Genomic DNA, 11244 nt, shown 5'->3' with positions numbered 1-11244 from the left:
TCTCTCTCTCTCTCTCTCTCTCTCTCTCTCTCTCTCTCTCTCTCTCTCTTTTCGTGTACACGCGTGTCCCACCTGTCTCCGGACACCGACGTCCTGCACTTTCATTAAGCCTTGACGGCTGATGGGTTAATTACGAACCGCGAGATCTACGCCGTGAAAGTTAGTCGCGTGGTCCGTGTCACTCGAGTCGGAATCCTGCCAAACTTGCTCCGATTGTGACAGGATTAGAAACGTGACTCGTAGTCCCGCGTAGCCAGTGATGCCGGATATTGACTTGGTAGGATATTAGGCATGTTCTAACTGAAACTTTTCGATCGCGTTTAAATCCAGGAGATTCACAACCAAGTAGCTAATAGAACCCTGATAGGAGTTAATTAGACTTTCGTCAGCGATGGCGTGAACCAGTCGCGTTACTAACGTAGCGTGAAATTACGTTCGACTCACGTAATATTCATGTGTCAGATTTATTATTAATCATTTGTTATTTATTTGGAATGTCTTCTCGTTCGGTGTCTTTATTAAGTTCCTTATTAACCCTCTGCACTCGTATGTCCCCTCTGAGGGGACGTTGGAAGTTTAGAGAATTTTAGTAGAGATCAGATAAGATAAATTCTTTGGAGCACATTTTTAAAGACGTACTTCCTTATAGGTTTCCATTCAAGTAGCACAAATAAATCTGCTGCTTATGCTGCAATATTTAATACAGCATGATTCCTCTTAGTACATTCTGCAACAAAATGGCTTCGAGTCCAAAGGGTTGATCGTCGAGTATCCTGTTAATAAAATGGTCTATCGAGTGAGGCGTTCATCGGTATTCACCGAAGTCTGTTTTTGACAGAAGTTTCGAATCGAATTGGGACGATGATTTTGGTAAAAAAAAAATCCCAACGTTAAATACGTTCTTTGCACAAGCACCTCGAAAATGGACCGCCTCGGTCGCCCCTCGGTTGCCCGCGACGAAACTTTTTAATATTACGTAATGGCGGAGCACGAAGAAACGATCATCTTCGAGGGCTGGATCTCGGGGAACCGACAGAGAAGAGTTCGGTCGAAGGACGCGTGACGGGCCCATGGGACGTCTGGTACCCCATGTGGGTTCAGTGACAGGATGACACATTCCGCCGTGAAAGTTTTAGGAGAGCGGCCCCGTATCAGCGGTTCAGTCAGAAGAGCTTATATCGAGGGCGCCACCTGCGGCCACCCGCGACATCCGTTCTGTCCCGAACAGCAGATCAGGAAATCTTCATCTTGATCGAACTTCCCTGACGTTTCATAGTTCTGATTCTCACTGTCGGCCGATCTTTTTCACCTGAACGCGCTCTTATATGCTTTATCCGCGTCGGTCTACATCCTTCGCTGTTTCATTCGTCAAGAGCGCGTCGTTCCTCCTTTTCTTGGGGTCTGTTGATCAAAAAATTGATGAAAAATGACAAACTTGCGACCTGCCTGCACGATGACCAGAAAACCGGAAGGAGTATCGATTCCGCGTGAAACGCAAGCGATCGACTTGTACGAAGATGTTCGAGATTCGTACGTCCATAGTTGCTCGGGAGTAGAAGGAATTCTCACGCAGGGAAGTTTAGCGCTCGAAGAGTACCAAGTTGGAGTTGACGTCGAGAACTTCTCGGACAAGGACGGGGCACTTTGGGAGTAAGACGACGGGATGTTGTTGGTCGCAGATAAAAGGGAACTGCAGCAAGGCGACCGCGCGGCTTAGCATGACAATGCAGGTGCCTCATCCCACGTCAAAACCCAGCGTGGCGCCACGACAAGATAGGCACCAGACCGATCGACTGGTTTTGTAATTGTTTAAGAGGATTAGCCGGAGTAAAGTTTACGCGTGTACCAGGGGGGTGGCACGAGGAAAGAAAGCCGACCGCTGATATTTATCCCGACATTAGACTCGGCTAAACTCGAATTTACTCCTCTGATCCCAGAAAATTCCATTAAAACTCACTTTGGAGTGTTTGGACGGGGAATCACACGGCTCATCGGGCGACAATCGCGCGACCGGCTCGAAACCATAATCTCGAGAGCCAAGAGCCACTGCCACTTTGACGACCAGAGACAAGATCCGCAGGAGATCCGAGTCGATCCTCCGTTACTGTCGAATCTCTCCCCTCCGTACGGAAGATGGATTCTGCTAAACGTCATCCGCTACTTGTTTAATTTTCACGGAGAGACGAGCACGCTGGACGGGCGTCTTTCAGCCGAAGAAAAAAAAAACTTTGCTGTTTTCTTTCGCAGCACACGCAAATATCATCGTTTCAAGGGCGCTAAATACAAATTGTGCCTTACAACAAATTTTCTTCTTTTTCATCTTATATTTTCAAATTCGTGCTATCGAAGCTCGGAGCATAGTAGTCGACACTGGTTGGGGATCTCTCGAGTTCGACGCGTCTGTCGTGTCGGTCAACGAGATGTTTTCATTTAAAGAATAAACGACAATAATTACGACGGGTCAACCGGGAGTGTCACGTTTTAAACGTCGCCTTTAGTGTCTGACTTCTTGTCAGTCAAACATCCAGTCACAACAATTCAGCGGGTGGTTGCTGACGGACAGACGGCTGTCTATTCAGCAGGAGAATGCTCGCTTCAGGGCGAGACGCTCGTCTTTATAAAGGAAAGATAGTGCCCTGCCATTGAAAGATCGTCTCTATTCTGCGAGGAAAACGTAGAAGTCGGGAAGCCGCGTGAAATAAAGAGAGGAAAGGCTGGCATCGATGGGAGGAATTTTGACGAAGAGGCTAGAGGTGTTCCCTCGATGAACAGAGACCTCACGCTTCTTCTCGTGTCAAACCTGCTCCGCCCGAATTTCGGAGGAACGCAACCGTTGTTTAGCTTGTATTTATTCGCGCGAATCTCCCGGACGTGTCTCTTGGAAGTGAACGACGGATTTCTAGCTTCGTTTGTCCCTGGCGACTCGTTGCAATCGTCGACTATGCTTAACGTTATCCTGAAGATCCGATATCTGTCTTCTCAGTACCGAAGTACCGCGAGCCTCGATTAAATGTAATTTACACTTTTCGTATGTTTTTCTTCGACTACATATCGTTCTGGTTTCGATACCATCCAAATGTCTCCTCTGAAACGCGTCTTCGCAAATGTCATCGAATCGAGACGGCCGCTTTTCCGCGCCACAGAGATCTAAATTCAACAGCTATCGGATTGCACGAGATAAAATCTCGGTGAGGACGGACATCGAGTCGATCGATCTTCCACCCCGAATTTTTCCATAATTCCGCCCATTTTCGAAATGGCGCCCTGCTTTTTGTACGTGGCTCGCACGAAATCGTACCGTGGACATGGGAAACCCCGCACAATGGAGTCATCGATCATTCAGCACGAGAGTTGCTCGATTGCTGCTCTAACTGTGCGGGCTCTTACCGCCCAGTGAGCACCGACGCCACCGTAATTGAGTATATTTACGTATACGGCGGCGATCTCGTTGCGGATGCACGCGTTTCGTATCTCTTTCTATTTGTTACTAATCCCGTCCTCGTTTAAAGCGCACCTTATCTGTGTTTATTATATGATCAAGAGCAATATTGGATCGGAATATCAAGATTATAATGACTTTAATTCAAAATCAAATCGCACTTGTATATTCTAGATTAGAACAAACCAACGTATTACGAAGAGTTACAAAACCGAAGAGCTTTCGGAACCAGAGCAACGATGCTTGATGAAAGCCTAGTGACCTGAGCAGTGAACAATATCCGTAGGTTACGCCTAGATCGGAGATACTGCCAATAGATTTCAATAGCGTGTTATTGAGTGCATACGAGTATATGTCTATGCTTTATAGTTATTACGGATTGTTTTATTAATGTTAGATCTTCGATTAATAGCCAAGAGTAGTAGAAAGTTAGTTTTACTTCCTCGCAATTGAATATCGCGTGAAAAAAGCTTAATACAACGGTGTCGCGAGGCGAGAAAAGAAGCAGCGGCAACGAAACAGTTCGATCGGCTCAGAATGACTTTGCAATGCTCGATATGCCGTTTCATTCAACCTGACTCACGGCTGGCTCGGTCTACGCGTTGATCGTATCATCGTAAATATTGAATAAATGTAATTAGCCATCGGGGGTGGAAGAGTGCGTGCAAACGGTAGCCAATGTTCGACTCGCACGATTCCAATCGGATTAGAATTTCTTTGTTCGTGCGGCTGTACAGCGATGCGAACGCTTCGGGATTGTAAATTGCCCTTTTCTCAGATCAAAGATAGAGCCTAAGTAGCCATTCTAATCGAAGTTATTCAATTGGCATGGATCGCTCTAGGTGTTTTTAATTTAGGAAAAAAAGATCGGGACGGTTGCGTGTTCTACTTTTGTGTTTTTCATTTATTAACACTTTCAGACCTGGCGTCCGCAATTGAGGACACAAAATTTAATACTGAGACAAACTATCGTTTAGGGCGAATGTTCTTGTTTGTGCGCATGAAGAAAGACCAGTTTTCTTAAAAAAGTACACAATTATGATTTTTTTTTTTAGTATTTTCATACTAATTTTAGTCGAAGTTAAATCTAAAAATTAAATTACATCAGTACAAAGAAATAAAATAATCCAGTCTGAAAGGACTTGGTGGGATTTTTAAATTCAACATCGAAGGGTTAGTATGTTTCCCAAGGTACGGAGGGGTGCGCGCTCGATTTGCCCTATGACGCACGAAGTATCATAGCTCGGGCAAGGAGAGCGTGTATCCGCAGTAATAAAGTTAGCGCGGTAATTATGACAGGCTCGTTACCAGCACGTCGCAACGGGATATGAAGTGTTAATGAATGGACGCGTCGAACCAAGGGGTGGCTGGTACCGCGATGTAATTTTCGTTCCTTCGTAAACAAGCCTCGAATATACGATATTCGTCGATTTCATAGCTATTACTCGGTCTGCTTACAATAGACCCAGCACTTACCGATACTTTCGAACGGTAAAGGAACACGATAAAATTCCTTTTCGAGTTTAAATTTTCGCTGAAAAGAACCACCTACCAGTTTCTTCGAAGAATACGCTCGCATTATCGGGTCAGCGTCGAGATAACGAGAAATGCGCAGTGGCCCCGATAAAGGCCGATTTTAAATTAATCTACGTCGGCTGAGCTTTCTTAATTCCTCCGATCGATAGCAAGTACCGAGATCCCGGGAATGTTTGCGGATAAAAGATAAGGCTATCTCCGTTCTCTCGTAATCTTCGCCGATCTGCTGATTTCGTGTTCCTACTGCTTACCGCATAGATTGCAGGATTATGGTTCACGGTGTGTACCGCGTGTTGTTTGCATCCCTGTTCCAAACTTGTACCGATCGCGATCGGCGATACTGCGAGAACGTAGTCAGACAGAATTCTTATCTAGGTACGCGGATCGATAATCGCCGGTTTACGGGAATCACTACCGTAATTTCCCGAGGAGCAAACAAGGCCAGGGTCGCGAGCTTCGAATCCTCGTTCGCACGAGAATCGAGTCGAGAAGGATATATCTGGACGCTTGTCAAAACGACGAGGAGGAGGAGGAAGAGGTCGTCGTTCGTGGCCGCTGATCTGTCGCGGAGGATCGCGCGAGGAGGGTTGGGGGTGGGTAAAGTTAGATTTCCGCGTCATTACACAGGCGTGGCGCTGGTCCCCGAGTTAATTGAATGCAGCGTGTGTTGACAGGTAGGCATATTGGCAGGCAGACACGAGAGAGCCGGAGGAGAGAGGTAAGAGAGAGCTCGGGTACGAGACGAGACGACGGGGCTGGCCGACCATGGTTTGTGTCAGATGCGGTTGCGATACCGGCCCCACGTCCACGGCTCTTCGAAGCCGTGTACCTGTCATTTTCGGTGACCGTGTCATTCAGCCCCTTCTTCCCTTTCACGGATCCCTTTCTTCTAACTAGCCATCGTTGCCGGCAACGGGATCGCCCCGATACGGGATGCATCCGGCCGACCCGATACGGCTAGACCCGCGTCCGAGATAACACTGGGATACCTGAACTCGATCTACATATGCGTTATACGTGTGTATGCCAATGATCCCCGTTCCCGCGGCACGGGCACACAAATTAAAGAAGAAAATAGACCGCGGGAACGTTTTCGGTCAGGAGACTTTTTTCACCGTCTCGATACTTGATTCCTCGATGCCTGGTACAGTTCGTTGCTCAGGAGTTGGCGAGGCAGTTCGATTGGCTGTCGCGTAACGGCGACACCTTTACTCGCACGCGTCTTCGTTATTGGCTGAATCCGTTGCATCTCCAAAGCTACCGCGTAACGAAGACGGTAAACGACGTATCGAGATAAACTGAGAGAGCAATAGTATAGTAACTATTGGCGTAGATATACAGTCAGCCTCATAAATATTCGTACTCTCCATGTTTATTGAAGAAGTTTGACTAAATTAAAGAATAGTTTTGATATTACAAAATGAATTTTCCATTATAAATATGTATATGAATAAGCTTATACACTTATATATTTATACATACATCAACATATTTACAATGGAAAATTCATTCTGTAATATCAAAACTATTCTTTAATTTAGTCTAACTGCTTCAATAAACATGGAAGGTAGGAATATTTAAGGGATTGACTGTATGTAAGAAAAATGAAAGAGTTTTTTTCAACTTTTTATTTTATTGCAACTTAAAACAGAAATTCGGGAGCCCAGATCGAATATTCAGCTCGTGCTTTTTTAAATACAAGTACAGAGTCTTCGATCCTTCTTAAGAAGAATTAACGATATTTCGTAACACCAGAACAATGACGATCTTTACAGTGACGTAGCAGAAATCTCTGTGACGTGAAAATAAGCTCTCGAAATCAGTCTGAATGATAGCAGATAAGGGGGTACATCGAGCACAAAGGATAATCGTCGTCGAATTTCGATCAATTCGGATAGCGTGCGTTATTAAGACGTCTATAACGTTGTTTATCTCGAACAATTTTGAATACCGGCGTGGCCGATCGCGCGATAATCGCTCCACGATATCCCAACGAGTATTTATTGTTTTCGCAATGTACGCGATCACGTATGCGGAAAGCGATATTTATATCCTTGTCACGTGCAAACAAAAATGCGAGACGGCGACTGCGAAGACAGAGAAAGGGATACTTAGAGAACGCAAAGGCAGGCGCCGATCGACGAACTGACCTCGGTTTCGTTTCGAGATCGTTATCTAGGAAGTTAATTAATCCCACTTGAAGATACATGAGAAACTGTGCATGCCACCGAAGAGACAACGATCCGGTTTTGGACCTGCAAGTTCATTATTTTCGAGAGTCATCGTCGCGAGAGCTCTACCAGCGTGCTCGACGTTCTTCGAATCCTATCAACGTCCAAATTCGATCAGATATTTTGTTCTAATAATAAGCCTTGTGTCTTTCAACACTGTGCAATGTGAACTTTGAAGTTACCATTTTGGAGCCCACAGATTCAAACCAATAGTTTGAAATAGTGGAGACATTGCAGAACAATGTCGCATAATGTCGCAAAACAATATTGTTTTCCGAATCTCGTCGTATCTTCTTTCCAAACAACTAGGCGAATAATTAGAGATCTATAATTTGCACATGTCTGAAGTTCTCCGAAGGTGAAATTGAAAACAGAATGCTGTTCTCTCGATTCGAGATAAAAGTTGCTGTTCCTTGGCCGAAGGAGCGCCGACTCTGCGTTTGAAATATGGATTCTTAATGCTGTAGCCTTGTCCGAAATTCTTCAGTTCTGTGGGCATGTTAGGCCAGGTACGCGGGAACTCTCAAGAGACTTCCAACCGGAGGTACCTACATGATCCTACACTTTGTGCGACCTCTTGGCAGGTCTCCAAGGATTCGTATTCCTAGTCACGCGTTTAATCTCTCGAAACATGCAACCGACTGGCAGTCCTTTGTACCGTGGTAGGGCCAAAGTTTACTGTGAATATATACCACAAAGAATTTTCGAAAAATTAACACGTTGGTTGGTTTAACCTGCGTGGTTAAAATTATGTTTCGAGACAATTGGAAAGTACGTAACCTAGCATTTGTCATGGTACTTATTTTTCAAACCTCACCATCTTCACAAATTCTATTCAGATTCTTCATGACTTCAGAATCAATTTTTTTTAATTCCTTAATAGAAAGCTGTATGATCCTTGTTAGGGTGACGTGGCAACCAAGGTATTACAGAATAAAATATTAAAGTGCAGGAGGTTCTGCAGCTTTGTACTCCGCTAAATATAATTTTGCCATCCAAGTTATCAAAATGGGGAAAACAAAATTTTTGCGTGGTTTTCGAGATTTCTGATCATTGTGCAACGCTCGCGGATTGTCCTAGGAAGTTCTCGGGTTAGGGTATCGGTGTCGCGTCGAATACTTTGTGGCGAAGAACACGTCGAGCGAGCGGAGGTGAACAGGTTGTCAATGGGAATTTCTGGACGGTCCTGCGCGGACGTCTGATCCTGTAGGCCTCGGGATCAGGGGTGTATCCTTGGGGACAGATGCGTCACCGCGAACAACGCGAGCGGATGTTGGTGTCGCCGTCGCGTCTGCCGCCGATCCTGCACCCGTGTCCTTCTCCTTTTCTTCGCCCGACTCGTCGTTTCTTTTCCTTTGCCCAATTAGTATCTATCCGTTTCCTCGCGTATCTACGTATTACGGGTCTCCGATTCTTGTTCCTGCTCCTCATTTTTGTTCTCCGCTCCCATCGAAACCAGCTGCTCCTTTTATGACTTTTATACGTCATCGTTACTCTGGCCTGTGTCATTAATACCAAACATATCGACATTTATTTCTACCGTGTTCGGTTAAATGAATGGTCTTAAAAGACACTTTTTTTTCAATTGCATGCAAAAATATTTCACGTGTATATAATTGTATATAATTTATATATTACATTAGGTTGTCCTAAAAGTTCACACCACTTATACTTCTGCTGCTCAAATTAATATGCGAAACATACTCTCATGTGTTAATGAAAAAAGTAATCTTTCTCATTTTACAATATTTTTTCAGCTTTCTGACATAGTCATTATATCGTCATTATAAAATTTCTGTAGTTTTTTGATTAAATATTGTCACAGTCTCCAGCACGAACTTATAGGATGACCTAATATATAAAAATTGTACTCAAAATTTGGAAAACGGTCATTTGACCGGTCGTGGTATGAAGCCCAAAATGGTGTCAAGTGCATGATTTCTGAGAGCATCGCTCGTTATCGATCTTATTTTTCACTTCGTATGAATACCTTACCGTGCATTGACGAGTGTCCTGCTTGGAGTACTTGGCATGTAGGAACGCAGCTTAATGCACAAGTATATGTGAAAACCTAAAAAATCCTTACTTCTGCTAATCATTAGCGAAACGTAATAACGTTTCCTCCCCGTCTTCCTGTTCGTTCGTGGCATTTCCTCTCTGGGTTCGCGCGGTTATCGCTACACTCGCATATTCCACTGCCGCGGCGCGGTACAGAGGAGGAAGAGCGGTGCTCGATCCATCAAAACTGTGTGTCAGTAGCCATTAGCACGCTCCCAGCAGCGCAGCATCGAGTGCCGTCGCCTATACATATACACCCTGGATCCACTGAATGCTCCCGGGCTTAGCGGCATCCGACGCGTACCTTGCACCTACTTTTGCGAGCAGCAAAAATTTGCTTCTCCGCGGGAGGTTGTCTGGCCGATTTTCTTGGCTGCTCAACCGTCTTTCGTCATTGTTTCACGTTCACCAGGCGGATGCGGAACGTCGGTTGCGGAGGCGGAAATTTCAACCCCTCGACCGGTGAATCTTTGAAATTATTCGTACGATTGTTAGTTCAGGAGGTTTAGATAGTACTAAATGGCAGCGTTCCAGTGATAGTTCATGCTTGTCTTACAAATGAGTGGTGTCCAAACATTTGAAAATTGGTTGAGTAGGTTGAGTGGATTGTGTCTCTTTAGTGGGTAGGTGTGGCCACTGGAGTTTAATAGGTTCATTGCAAGCGGGTTTAGGTGGTTTGATAGACGTGGCACTGTTTGCTAAACTTTTTGATTCTTAGGTCTTGATGGATGATATTGTTTGATACATACTACGCGGCGTTCCAGATACGTCCAAAGGTTTTGGACTGAAGCCTTTGAAGGATTTCGTTGCTGGTTGTTTGCCAGGGTTGGATTTCATAAGTCTAAATAGGTTTAATCCTGGTTTTAGAATATCTCAGATTTATTTGGTATTTTCAAGCTCAAATCTGCTCTAAAAAAATTATTTATTTTAATATCTAGCAATGACACTCGAATCATAGATTAGACTTTACTAATCCATTTTGGCGGAGCGAGAATTAAAGGCGAAATGGAGTAGCATCGGCCAATGGAGTGTTGGCGTCGGTTTGTTCCGTATTTCCAGCAACAGAAGCAATAGCAGCAACAGCCATTCCGACGGCAGCCGGAGCAGCAGCAACGGCAGCTTTAGCGGACGGTCGGCGATCATCCATCACGAAGGTGTCAACCTCCCTCCTCGGCCAGAAACAACTAGCTATGACATTCTTCGCGCTGCCACTGCTTCCTTTTGCCTTTACCATTCTGTACGTCCGTCTATCCGTTCGTTTTTTCCGTTCGATATCCTTCCTCGCAGCTTTTCCCGCCTCTGGGAAGAGTCGAGAATGGTCGACGTCGACCAAAACTTGGAATATTTCATCCAAATCCTCGAAGACGATTGCTTGCGGGGTGTGCATCCAATTTACAATACTGGAATAGCCGTTGCCAGATTACAATATTGTTAGATTATTATTTTAAATTGAATGTACAAATTTACGATGAAGGGGTGTCATTCTTCGATCTCCTCATGTCACTGTCTTCATTCTGGCACAGCTGAACCAAAAAAGAAGCAAGCGATTAAAAAATGCGGAAGCTCGCGAGACGTCGGCGCAGCGGTCGCGTTTCCTTGTTGGAGGGGGCGAACGGTAATGTTTTAATTAAGACAAACGCGGCCGTTAGTAAATATGGTAACGACCGCTGTCCGACAATGAGAATCAATCATGCCACTTACGCGTGTCGGCCGATTGCCAAGCGATAAAACAACGCGTGGTTAGGAGCAACGCGTCGCGCTTGGAACGAAAACGCTCGCTTACGTGCCGCTGGAATCTCATTCGGTCATTACGATTCAGCAGTGTAGATTTCGCTGCTTGCGTTATGATTTATACATGCGTCTCCCTTGTATCTTATCGTTTGCACGTTGTAAAACGTTCTCGAGCATTGGACGACCGTTGCTCGAGCCTTCGATCATTCATGAAAACACGATCTTTCATTGAGAATTCAAGTAGTCGGA

General features: G+C 45.0%; 2 protein-coding genes and 1 long non-coding RNA gene across 6 annotated transcripts in view; 1 reads left to right on the top strand and 2 right to left on the bottom strand.

Annotated features, from left to right (window-relative positions):
* The window catches only part of LOC128888926 (homeobox protein Hox-B1a), a 19303-nt gene extending 18768 nt beyond the window's left edge, over window positions 1-535 (bottom strand). For all 3 annotated transcript variants that reach the window (XM_054146147.1, XM_054146149.1, XM_054146148.1), the window contains exon 1: window positions 60-535. The gene's annotated coding sequence lies outside the window, so the exon portion shown is untranslated. The remainder of the gene's footprint in view (window positions 1-59) is intronic.
* LOC128888929 (homeotic protein Sex combs reduced) overlaps window positions 1-11244 on the bottom strand; it is a 252696-nt gene that overhangs the window by 26638 nt on the left and 214814 nt on the right. The gene's annotated exons all lie outside the window — the stretch shown is intronic.
* Window positions 1-11244, top strand: part of LOC128888949 (uncharacterized) — a 69608-nt gene that overhangs the window by 19494 nt on the left and 38870 nt on the right. The window contains exons 3-4 of one of the 2 annotated variants that reach the window (XR_008460349.1): window positions 5351-5568; window positions 5650-6372. The exons of the other annotated variant lie outside the window; for it this stretch is intronic. This is a non-coding gene — a long non-coding RNA (uncharacterized LOC128888949). Of the gene's footprint in view, window positions 1-5350; window positions 5569-5649; window positions 6373-11244 lie in introns of those variants that run through there. 2 annotated transcript variants of the gene reach the window in all.

Source organism: Hylaeus anthracinus, unplaced genomic scaffold (assembly GCF_026225885.1).
Source record: "Hylaeus anthracinus isolate JK02 unplaced genomic scaffold, UHH_iyHylAnth1.0_haploid 11994, whole genome shotgun sequence".
Taxonomy (NCBI): Eukaryota; Metazoa; Arthropoda; class Insecta; order Hymenoptera; family Colletidae; genus Hylaeus; species Hylaeus anthracinus.
This window is presented reverse-complemented; position numbering and strand designations above follow the sequence as displayed.